Source organism: Diadema antillarum, unplaced genomic scaffold, assembly GCF_040938485.1.
Source record: "Diadema antillarum isolate AM-2024a unplaced genomic scaffold, OU_Dant_1.0 scf00000117, whole genome shotgun sequence".
NCBI classification, from domain to species: Eukaryota; Metazoa; Echinodermata; class Echinoidea; order Diadematoida; family Diadematidae; genus Diadema; species Diadema antillarum.
In genome coordinates, this window is record NW_027271006.1 from 1,772,731 (window position 1) to 1,786,328 (window position 13,598).

Genomic DNA, 13,598 nt, shown 5'->3' on the forward strand with positions numbered 1-13,598 from the left:
TATTTGCATTACTTTTTTTTCTTTGTTTTTTCCTTTTTGTAGTTTGCCTTGTAGTTTCAACTTCTTCAGATTCTTCAGTATCCCTACTCATTTTAACAGCACGTTCAATGTCATCCTCTAAAACTTCATTGTTCAATACATTTATTTGACAATCACCGACTTGTTTCGTAACTTTTCTCTCAGTTGTGAGTCTTCTCTTTCTTGTCACAGGCGTTTCCATAGCGGTAATGTTTTGTGGTCTTGACAAGTTTTGGCATGAACTTAATGTTTGGATCCTTGGACATACAGACTCTACAACATCGTAATGATTGCCATTTGTGTGTTGCAAGTAAACACCTCTTTGTGATGTAACAATTCCAAACTGAAGTTTGCTTGCACCAAATAATTTCCATTTTGAACAGTTTTCTTCATATGTATAAATATCAGTATCTAGTAGATTTGATAAGGCCATTATTTCCAATTCTGTAGCCCATGTGCCATTGTTGAATACTCTTTCCTTTGCAATGTATTTTACAACATCTGTGTATCCTGATTTTAAAAGGCTTACATAATCTTGCTTGTTTTGTAAAATATGCATAACTGTTGCTTTTCGAACATCACGGTGTGAATCTTCCTTGCCACATGTGACATATGACATAGCTCTGTAAAAGCAATTTCCATCACCACTAATTTTATAGATAGTTAATGGTTGTGACAGGACAGTAATATTACCATTTTCCACCATATCTTTTGGCACATCATTACTGCTACATTTGTCATTAACCTTTATGCCTAATTTGCAACAAAACTTCTCTCTGTCAAATTTATTCACAGGTGTGTACATGAGATTAATCTTTTTAATTTCTCCCACTTGCTTCACCTCGGATGCATCAACATCGACTACTGTCTGTTGACATGTGTTTTGTAATGGAATTTGTGTCTCTTGCAAGTTTGACACCATTATTTGTTTGGACATCATTTTCTTCACTCTAACACTGCCTTTCTTTAATGTCAAGTTTTCGGTAGCCTTAGATGATTCATGATGACTTTCTTTTTTACTTTCCACATTTGCATCTGAATTCACATGAAACACACTTAATTTTTCATCCAAAGTACTAGACTGAACAGCAGTTACACTTTCAACTACATCAAAATGATTGCTTCCAGTGAACACAATATATATGCCTCTTTCAGTTGTTACCTTGTTATAGTACCCCGGTTTCCTTGCAGACAAAATTTGCCAATTTTTTGTACGATCATCATACACATATATATCACAATCTAGCATATGTGCCATTGAACTAATATCAGTGTGACCAGCCCATGTTCCTAAATCCATCAATTTCTCTTGAAGTACAAAGTCCCTGACATTCTGATATTTCACTGTGTTAATTAAATTTTTAAATAAATCACCCGTTTCCAGTAAATGTGCCACATTGGATTTCCTGAGCATGAAATGGTTTCCTTCACTGCCAGTAACTACATGAGAAATACTTCTGTAAAAGCAGTTGCCATCACCCATAACTCTCTTGATATTTACAGGTTTCCTCATACACAAATTTTCATTTGTATCTTCCACTGGTTCACTGGCTGCGCCACAGTAATTGACATTTAATCTATTGCACAAACACTGCTTGTCTACATATGTAATTGGTGCAAATTTGAAGTTTCTATCTCTTCTTTGTGTTGTCTTTTCAAGTGAAACAAATTCAACTTCATTCTCACTTCCATAGTCATCACTGCTTACATTAACTCTGGTTTCCTTTATTGTTACATTTTGAGTCTCATCACTATAACTCAGATTTCTTTCAATATGATGACAATGTTGCGAATAGTCGCTGTTTTGATCATTTATATTCCCACACGCAGTATTTAGGGTCTTTGATCTCTTAGAGCCACTAGTTGTCAATACATTTTTCTTAGAATTGAATTCTACTGCCAGACCGGTTAATTCAAACTGAGTAGTACGTAAATCACATGCCATAGATTTTGCCAAATTCAAACAGTGTACCTGTATACCTTGCCATGATGAAATGCTAAGCAAGACACTGCATCCATCTTGTACCAAGTATCCATCATGACTTCTGGAATGAGAATCAAACACATAATAACCACTGTGATGCCTAATGATTGCAAATGTACTCTCAGCAAAATTCATAAGACATGCATCATATCGGCACAGTTCTTGTTCTAATGCTTGACTCAATGGCAAAGCACCAAAATTTGACAAATTGTTTTGATCTCCTTCCAACACTCCATATTTCGATTCACCATAGGTTATTTGAAATTTTTCATCCAGAATATGAAGTTCCTTCGGTAATTCATCTATCATTACAAGCTCTTCATTCAGTTGTGAATCCTTCTTTATGTAATAATACAACTCATTCCCAAGTGTCAGAATCTGATCAAGATCACGAGGTCTCATTTCGATTCCATTCTTTGTTTGAATGTAGAGAACTGCCACAATAGAATTACATGCACATTGTTTGCCAGCAGTATAACCAAATCGTTGATCACCTTGATTAAAATTTCCTTGTGCGATTGTTTTAGTCAGAGGATATGATTGCCTTCTATCATATTCTGAATCTGAAAGAGAAACAGGCTTACAGACACGTTCTTCAGTCTCTAAATCATTTGCAGCTGGTTCACCATCTAATATAAGTACAGACGATTCTTGAACATCATATGAATTATGGTGGTCAACACTATTTGCAGAACCAGCATTCATTACTATGCAATCAGATGGATTAATAGTTTTTTCACGTTCAGGCAGGAATATTGATTCATTACAAACTTGAACACACATGTTTTGCATACCTGAAACAGGTTTGTGACACGGAGAGTGAACATTTACATTTGTAGTAGAATTCACAGAGAACAATTCATTCACTGATATTTGACTGTCACCTTCAACATCTTTTGTTTCGCTGTAACATGGGTTTAGTTCATGCATATCGTGGATTCTGTCACACTTCACTTTGGACATATCATTCGAGCCTGTGTTGTCTCTATTTGTGGAATTACTGTCCTCACGGTCAGATATTTCATTCTTACACAACTTTTCATTCTTTGCTGCATGTTCTCCTTCAAAAATGTCATGTTTCACCTTTTCATTGTTACGCACCTGTGAGTCAGCATTTTTAACCACTGGCACACTTTGTTTGTTGCGGATCTTCGTGAAACGACCTTTCTTTCTTGGTTGCCGTGCATTTCCACCTCCATAGAGCCTGTTTACATTCCAAACTTCTTTTTCAATGTCTGTGGAAAGGACAGAGACACATGTAGCCTGATCACCACTCAGTACGAAACATCCATTAGTCATATTCGGAGTGCTTTTAGCCACATCAGCCCAACTTCTCTGTGTTTTTGCATAGATTTGCTCAGAGTATTTTGCCATAACATGAGGTGACTGAACACACTTTGAATATACATTCAATACAGATTCAGTATACACCTGCAGACTATCATTTCGTTCTGTGTCCAAGTTTCGATTCATATTTCGCTTCACGAGTTCACCATGTTCTTCTTGCCTTGTTTCTACTTTTGATTTTTTGCCTTTGCTGGTCTTGGCTCTTCTCTGTTTTTCAAGATAGTAGCCTTTCATTGCTTTGCCAATGTAGGTCACGCCAGGTTGGAGAATCACACCATTTACTGATCTCACTGTGCTCTTGTTATTGGTCTTGGTCTTAGGATTGTTAGTCATTGTTTGGGATGTTGTCAGTTTGGCCTTCTCAATCACTTTTGTCTTCCTTGATTTCACAGTTGTCCAACCATCATCAACTGCAGTTTCTAATGGTTCAAATTGCCTCCTAGTGAGATTTGAGATGAATGTCGGATCTGATTCATCTCTGTCACAATTTGCTCTTTCCTCCACACACACATTTGTCATTTCTAGAACACCACGTTTGTTCTTTCTTCTCACATACCTCTTTTTCAGTCTCATCTTCGTTGGTTTCTTTCTCTGGTTGCTCTTGCGTGATGTAAGTGAAACATCAACATGAAAATCTTCATCACCAAGGTCTTCGAGAAGTTCGTATCTATTGAAATGACAAGGAATGCCAATTTTGTCAAAGATGCGATGGGCAATATTATTGCTTCCACATGCTGAACATATCCAAATCAACCTTGCATCACACATTCTAGCCTCATGAGAAATAGTTCCTGTACACATCACATGAAACTGCTTGCCACAATCCTCACATGGTACTCTGCTTTCATTTTCATTGATCACACTGCAACATGCATCACATTCACTGACCTCTACATTTCTCATCAAGTCACAACTATGGAGGATATCTAGGATATCACCAATAACAATCTTGAATTCACTTGCTTCCATTGTCAAACTACAGGGCTTTTGAATCTTTGAAAGTATAATGGTACCTATTACTAAATAAATGTATATCAATCAACTGTCAATCAACACAGTTATATTCCTTGAATCACTATACTTTTATGAATCACACCTACTCCACTAGTACTGCGATTGGTAACAAAATTGTCGGATTGAATAGCTTTGAAAGTTGCACTAATACATGTGTACAGTACATGTACTATATTTCACTGCAATACAAATTCCAGCAGTAAGCTGCAACACCGATCCATATAATGTTTCTACCAACAGGTGGGGATATTTCTACAATGTTTGCTTGTTTCTAGCAACAGGTGGCACTCTTTGTCTGTTACGTGCTTCAATTCCTACTTTATAGAAAAGCTATGCCAATTTCCTTTTACGATATCTGCCAACAGAAATTTCAGCTTCAATTCTCTAACATTTGATTTGACTAAATTATGCCTTTATCTCGAGATTATGCTCTTTGTAAAAAAGGTTACAATTTTACCAATTATGCTTTTGCCTTAACTGCACAATAATCGGTCTCCCTTATATGTTTTTCTCTTAGGGTAGGGTCTTTCGCAACAAAAATTTCAATTTCACCAATTATTCTTTGTCTTCACTGACAATTAAAGAAACAGTAATGTTTCTGTTTTGAGATGACTCCTTTTGCAATAAAGGTATGTCTTTTACTAATTGTGCTTTTGTTTTCACAGCCCAATATTTATAAATAGCCCTTTAAGGTGCAATATTAACGTCTCTCCCTTCATTTACTATGACTAAAATGCTTTTATCTGAAGATGGCGCTCTTCAATTATTCTTTTATCCTATTAACAATTAACGAAAATTCAAGACTCAAGATACCAAAAAATATTTTTACATAAAATTTTTAGTATACTTCTCGCCTCACCTCATAAATTGTTTCTCACACTTTTAACAATTCCTTCAAAATTTCAACTCCTAGCTATTAGCTCTTGCCAACTGTAGTTGATTTATTTGCAGCAACTTTCAATGCAGAATATATCAAATATCAAATAATCCTTGAAGGTGCAAATTTTGTCTACCTCAACTGGTTTACAACACTATAATGCTTTCGTCTTATGACGGCACTCTTTAATAATCTTTCAGTGTAATCTGGACTCTTAAACACCTTTTCTCAAATTAACTGTTTCTATTTTCAAGTTTCCAGCAAACTTCTCGCCTTCTCTAGGACAATTCTCTTTCCAGTTTTTAACTATCCTTTTAAAGAATGCACTCTTTCATTCAAACACTCTTTAAAACTCTGTTATTCTGCTTAATTTTTACTCCTTTTTCGTCAACTCTCACTCTTCCTCTCTTTGATTTCACTCTTTTTCTCTTTGACTCTAACCCTTTCTGCCTCTGATTCTGAAACTTTCTCTCCTTCTGATACTGTCTTATTCTCATGCACTCAGAAGTTCTCTGTTCTCAGCTTTCTTCAAGTTCAAGTTAAGGTATTTCAGGTAAAGTTCAAGTTAAGGTATTTCAGGTAAAGTTCAGGTATTTCAGGTATATTTCAGATATTTCAGGGATGAGTTCGTGAATTCCAGGATGAATTTCCAGATGTAATCTCAGTGAATATTCACTGAATATTCAAGGATGAAGGTGAAATGGTATGAGATGAAATGTAGGATGAAGATGATTCAACAAATAACAAACACAAACACAAACGTACTTTCAACAAAGACCAACATAAATCTCCTTCCAAAGCAACCAGTACCTGCAGAAAGAAAAGAAAGGAAAAATACAAACGTTACAACAATACCTGTATAGGCTATACAGTGAACTCTCTACAATTATCACTGATACGACGAAGTTCACTATAACAAGGTAATTTTTTTGTGGTCCTAGATTGTAATTTCAATTTGTATTGTATTATTTTTGTAACCCTGATATAACAAGGTTTCATTATAACAAGCACATTTTTCTGGTCCTGAGGACCTTGTGTTAAGGACAGACCACTAATAATGTGAGGTACACACATTCTGAAAATACATACCGGTACTTGAGAGGAATATGAGGCACAACACCCAAATTTTTTATACAAATCTTTGTAAAATTATTTTACTGTTCCTGCAATCTAAACAATTCTTATAACAAAGGAAAACCATCTTTTAAACTTATAATCTTGCTTAAAAACACATTTTTCACTGTGCACACATCTGCACAGGGAAACCCTATTGTTATAACACGGTCAGCATAACTCAGTGAAATTAGGTCAAAGTCAAGCTTGTGATGTGTAATTGTGGGACTACATATTGGAAAATAAATGACTTCTCTTCAGTTACATTTCATGATTAAACAGGAATGATACTTCTGTATGACAAAACAAGGTCCAGGCTAAGTAACGTTATATTTCTTCCCCTGCATGCCCCCTATAAAAAAAGGTGAAATGAAAGGGTTGTTGTTGTTGGTGGTGCTTAAAGGCGCATCATTCAATATTGAATATTTACGGGACAGGAAAGGGGGACAGGGAATATTTACGGGACAGGAAAGGGGGACAGGAATCACCGCTATATAGCACTGTAAAATACGCCCTCTACTGGTCGTGGTGTTAGCTACGCATTAAAGTATGGCGCCCGCATCTCGCCCAGATTTGGCAGAAGCAAATCACCAGAGTAACGCTAAGCCCTCTTAGTCAACGTCAACTCTTAAAGTAGGTTCTTTGGAACTTAGCCTTCCTAGTAATTACATAGCAAATCATGATATGGCTCACACCTTGTCCATTCAGGAAACGCGGTCTAACGTTAAAAACTTCGCAACTTCCTTCCTGATACTCCTGACATTTAAACGTACGGTCTACGCACTACAACAGCTTCGTACACGTATAGGGCCTGAGCTGTGGTGATACGATGGGCATGTCCCCAGACACTACTGAACACATAAGAGTGATACTACTGATAGACCCTAACGTTTATTATAGTCACTAACACTAACAGCACCACGACTACACACATGAAATTTTGTTCTAAAAACCCAAACATCTGTGTTTAGGCATGCCTGCGTTTACAGACTAATACCCACCTGGTACTCGAACACCAAACTAATCAAACCGTCAGTCTCACGCAAAGGTCTTCAGAAGTCGTATTTGTGAGCCTGTCGCTGCGCTGCCACGCCAATGCAGTAGGTTACGAATTGACAAACACGTACACCACCTCCGTATTGTATATGTGGGTAAGGTACTACGCATAAAGCATGGAGCTACTAACAGAGTAGAGCCATGGTATAAGCGTACGAGCACGCGTGCGCTTCTATACTCTTTGGTACGTACGTACACTCCACGCAGGCATGCACTGTGTGGATCACGGAGGGAGCACTGCGAGAGACGCGATACTACCATGGAAAGCCCGTCGCACACGCCCGAGAATTCGTGGGTGTTTCATAAAGCTGTTCGTAAAGTCACCAACAACTTTCGACCGACTGGTGATCAGTTCTTGTGCTGAATTATTGAAATTCTAATAACTATAGCAATCGAAAAGTGATCACCAGTCGCTCGTAAGTTGTTCGTAACTTGATATACGAACAGCTTTATGAAACAATTTACGCACAACTTTGTCTTCACATACTACAGTAATATTCTCAAAGCTGCGGCGATGAATGGTACATTTCCCCCTTTCATGGGTAGCCGTTGGCCGAAAAATCGGTCTGCATAATTATTTCTTTCTGCAAATTTCTTTGCAGAAACGCATGAAAAACAGCCCCATCACCCCAATATTTTGCATATGTTTAGTTCATGTCACGCACATTATTTCACAAAATAACTACAACTACTTGATCGGACACCATCTTGGGTATGTAAATTAGGGACAAAGGTCACAATTTTCTCATCCTGTATCTTGGTGAATACATGTCCTATCTCTCCCATATTTCGCACACGCAAAAACCATTTCACAAGAATCATCTCACAAAATAACTGCTTTTTGCACAGATGCCATCTAGCCTGTGCAAAGTGGAGTCAAAGTTCGACATACGTACTACACCAGGTACTTCTTTCTGTATCTTCATGATCGTACGTGTTATCTCTATGGGAAGGAATTTTTCCAGATATGAAAACTGACATGATTGTCTTTATCGAGTACTAGCTCACTTACCCTTAACTGAATTTCTCCCACATTTTAATATGTTGTAGCTGACACTTTGAGATGTAGTGTGAGCGTCCTCCGTGTTTTCACCCGATGTCGGGATTAGAAGTGAAAATTGACATGATCCCCTTTATCAAGCACTTGCTCATTCACCCTTCAGTGAATTTCTCCCAGATTTTAATATGTTGTAGCTGACACTTTGCGCTATCGCATGTGTGCCCTTCGTTTTTTCAAGCAATGTTGTGATCACGTTAGAAAACCTGGTTGAAATTAAAGCCTATCTTCGATGTACTGAGATATTTCTTTCTTTCTGCAACTTTCTTTGCAATAACTATTAAAAAACGGCCCCTACCACAACCATATTTTGAACATGTTTACTTCATATCATATACATTATTTTATAACGTAACAACTTCTTGATCGGACACATCTTGGGTATGTAAAGTATAGACACAAAGGTCATAAATGTTTCACCCTGCATCTTGGTGAACACCTGTCCTATCTTTCACATATTTTGCACACGTATAGACAATGCCCAAGAATCGTTTCACAAAACCATAGAGATTGTAATTTGTCATGACTGACAAATTAAGGTGTTCCGATTTTTTTTTTAATCAATGATTCGTTTCCTGATCGCAAAAGGATGACCATACAGGTTTCAAATGTGTCTAGAGACATTGGCCGTGTGATGTTTGCATTCTCATGTAGAAAAAGGAGTCATATCTGCCATTTTTCGGTATGTATAAATTAGGGTCAAAGGTGATAGATGTTTCATCCTCTATTTTGGTGAATACATGACCTACCTTTCTCATATTTTACACACGCAAAGACCATGTTACAAGAATCATTTCATAAAACAACCACTTTTTGCTTAGATGGCATCTTGTCTGTGCAAAGTGCGTTCAAAGGTGGTGTACTTCTTTCTACAGGTATCTTCGTTATGACGTACATACGGGAGGGAATTTTTCTGGATGTGAAAATTGACATGATTGTCTTTATCGAGCACTGCCTAACTTCAACACCCTCGGTGAATTTCTCTCAGATATTGATATGTTGTAGCTGAGGCTTTGCGCTATCGTATGAGTCTCCTTCGTTTTTTCACACGATGTCGGAATCGCGTTAAAAACTTGGTTAAACTGAAGGTTAACTTCGATGTATTGAGATACTCTTTCTGCAACTTTCTTTGCAGTAACTCAAGAAAAACAGCCCTTAACATCCCCATATTTTGCACATGTTTAGTTCATGTCACGTACTTTATTTTATAAAACACCACTACTTGATCGGACACCATCTTGGGTATGTAAATTAGGGTCAAAAGTCATAAATGTTTCATCTTGTATCTTGGTGAACACCTGTCCTATTTTCCCCATATTTTGCACACGTATAGACGATGTAGGAAGAATCATTTCACAAAATAACGACTTCTTCCTCAGATGCCAACTTAGGAGTGTAAAGTCGAGTCAAAGGTCATATGTATTTGTTGTTGTATCTTCGTTATTTAGTGTATACAGAATTTGGCACCAAAGATGGCAGATGTGACTCCCTTTTCTAAATGAAAATCCAAACATCACACGGCCAATGTCTCTAAACACATATGAAACCTGTATGGTCATGCGTATTGCGACCAGGACTCGAATCATTGATAAAAAAAAATCGGATCACCTTAATTTGTCAGTGATGACAAATTACAATCTCTAGTTAGGTGATCCGAGAATCCTCTCGGATCACCTTCTGTATCTGTACGGATTCTTTGGGTGTTCTTCTTCTTCTTTTTCTTCTTCTTCTTTATTTCTCCTCAAAAGTTGTGTATCGATTAGCTCAGAAAGTGCATTGCCTATGAATGTCAAACTTATACCATATATGTATCATGTCCCAAAGACGACAATCGAACTAAAATCAAAGTGATCAGTCGACCGTGACGTCACTATGACGTCATTATATGAAAACACATTCTCATTCAAATATCATTAATGGAATTAAATTTTTTAATGAAATTTACGTCACATATATTTCAAGTCAAGCGCATTCTACTCATATTCTCAAAATTCATATTTACGCTTAAGACGTGCGCGTACGCGCGCGTTGAAATATTTGTATGCTTTAATCGAGCTCAAATTTTTTTTGCACACGTTTCAGACCATTTCGAGCATTTTTTGAAAAATTGAAAAAATTGGACGGACGCGTACGCGCGCGCACATATACGCATGCACAGCTCATATGCAATCGAAATTTCCCGTTTTTTCACTTGGGTCGGATGTCTGAAATGTCAAGGAATATTTCTACCAAGTTTCAAGTCAATCCAACCCAATATGACGTCATACGGGCCCGTCAAAGTTGAAATTCCGCGCGCGCGTCAATGGCGATATACAGTGCAACAATGCAAAAAAACCGCCAATTTTAAATCCGATTTTACTCGTCAGGATGGACGGTGACCCCCCATTTTCTTTACATATTCTAAAAGCTGATGAGTTGTACATGTCATTTCATGGGTCGGCGATACTGAAAAAATGATTAACAGATATCAAATTTCTTAATAAAATAAAAAAAGTAAATTTTCAAAATGACGTCATCAAATTTCAAGTTCACTCGTGTTTATCTCACTTATCCTTTGCCGATTTTCACCCAGATTTCAGTATGTTGTAGCTTATTAAATGTTCTTTCATTAATGTGATTACAACATTTTGATTGGATGATGGCATCACCTCATAAAAATGGATTGAAAGTTATCTTGTCAAATTTGACCAGTTTACGTGTTATCTCTATGGGAGTGCAGTTTTTCTGGAAATGAAAATTGACATAACTATCTTTATCGAGCACTAGCTCACTTATGCTTCGGTGAATTTCTCCCAGATTTTGATATGTTGTAGCTGAGACTTTGGGCTATCGGTAATGTGCCCTTTATTTTTTCAAACGGTGTCGGGATCACGTCCAAAAACTTGGTTGAAATTAAAGCTTATCTTCGATGTATTTTCATATTCCTTTCTTTTTGCAACTTTCTTTGCAATAACTCAAGAAAAACAAACTGTATCAGCCCAATATTTTGCACATGTTTATTTCATGTCACGTACATTATTTCATATAATAACAATTACTTGATCGGACACCATCTTGGGTATGTAAATAAGGGTCAAAGGTCATACATATTTTATCCTGTATCTTGGTAAATATATGTCTTATCTTTCCCATATTTTGCACACGCAAAGACCATGTTACAAGAATCATTTCACAAAATAACTACTTTTTGCTCAGATGCCATCTTGTCTGTGCAAAGTGGGGTCAAAGGTCATATGTACTTCTTTCTGTATCTTCGTTTTAACGTGCTATCTCCATGGGAGGGAATTTTTCTAGATGTCAAAATTGATACAATTGTCTTTATCGAGCACTAGCTCACTTACCCTTCGGTGAATTTTTCCCAGATTTTAATATGTTGTAGCTGAGACTTTGCGCTATCGATGTTGTTCCCCTTGTTTTTTCATACGATGCCTGGATCACGTTAAAAAAACTTGTTTGAAATTGAAGCTTATCTTCGATGTATTGAGATATTTCTTTCTTTGTGCAACTTTCTTTGCAATAACTTAAAAAAAAAAACAGCCCCTATCACCCCCATATTGTGCACATGTTTAGTTCATGTCACGTACATTATTTCATAAGATAACAACTACTTGATCGGACACCATCTTGGGTATGTAAATTAGGGTTAAAGGTCATAAATGTTTCATCTTGGTGAATACGTCCTATCTTTCCCATATTTTCCACACACAAAGACCATGTTTCAAGAATCATTTCACAAAATAACCACTTTTTTCTCAGATTCCATCTTGTCTGTGCAGAGTGGGGTCAAAGGTCACATGTACTTCTTTCTGTATGTTCGTTATGACGTGTTGTCTCTATGGGAGGGAATTTTTCTAGATGTGAAAATTGACACGATTGTCTTTATCGAGCACTAGCTCACTTACCCTTCGGTGAATTTTTCCCAGATTGTAACATGTTGTAGCTGAGACTTTGCGCTATCGATGTTGTTCCCCTTGTTTTTTCATACGATGTGTGGATCACGTTAAAAAAAACTTGGTTGAAATTAAAGCTTATCTTCGATGTATTGCGATATTTCTTTCTTTGTGCAACTTTCTTTGCAATAACTTAAGAAAAACAGCTCCTATCACCCCCATATTTTTCAGATGTTAAGTTCATGTCACGTACATTATTTCATAAAATAATACTTGATCGGACACCATCTTGTTATGTAAATTTGGGTCAGAGGTCATAAATGTTTTATTTTGTATCTTGGTGAATACCTGTCCTATCTTTCCCATATTTTGCACACGTATAGACGATGTTGCAAGAATCATTTAACAAGATAACCACTTTTTCCTCAGATGTCATCTTGGGAGTGTAAATGTGGGTCAAAGGTCATATGTACTTCTTTCTTTATCTTCGTTATAGTGTATATGGAAATTGGTACCAAAGATGGCAGATATGACTCCCTTTTCTAAATGATAATCCAAACAACACATAGCTAAAGTCTCTAAACACAGATGAAACCTGGATGGTCATGCCTATCGCGATCAGGACCCGAATGAATTTTTACATTCATGTCTAAGGGACTTTCAATCAGTGAACCCTTTAAAGGGATCATATAGTTTTGGTTGAGACCTAATTTCAAGTTTCTAACATTTTTTGGTGAGATAATGAAAAACCTCTTATAAAATATGAAAGAGCATGCAATTCTATGAGGAATTCAACGTTTATTTGATGAAAATTGGTTTTGAAATGGCTGAGATATCCAAAAAAGAGCGATTCTAATAAAGTGTGGGACCCACACTTTATTACCACCGCTTTGTTTTCCTTTGGTTTTGGATGTTTCAGTCATTCCAAACTCAATTTTCATCAAATAAACTTTGAATTCCTCTTAAAATGGTATGCTCTGTACTATATCATGTGTTCTCTTGGTATCTCGCAAAAAGTTTAAAGCCCAATTCTCATCTCCACCAATACTGTACTACATGTATCCCTTTAACATCAGTAACAACTTAATTCGTAGATTTTTTTCCCCCAGTATATTTCATTCTGAGCAAGTTCACTTTTGTAATTCGGTCTTATTCAAAATAACGTTTAGCTGTGGATGGTTCATGGAACACACACACACACACAGACACACACACACACACAAACTGTTTGAAAAACATAAT

At 36.8% G+C, this 13,598-nt stretch overlaps 1 long non-coding RNA gene across 1 annotated transcript; it reads right to left on the bottom strand.

Moving 5' to 3' along the window:
- Positions 1-1,012: 1,012 nt before the first annotated feature.
- On the bottom strand, positions 1,013-7,361 carry LOC139719954 (uncharacterized). The gene is made up of 4 exons (XR_011710133.1): positions 6,006-7,361; positions 3,906-4,016; positions 3,104-3,237; positions 1,013-2,063 (listed from the first exon to the last, which is right to left on the bottom strand). It is a non-coding gene; the product is annotated as an uncharacterized lncRNA (long non-coding RNA).
- Between the last annotated feature and the right edge of the window lie 6,237 nt (positions 7,362-13,598).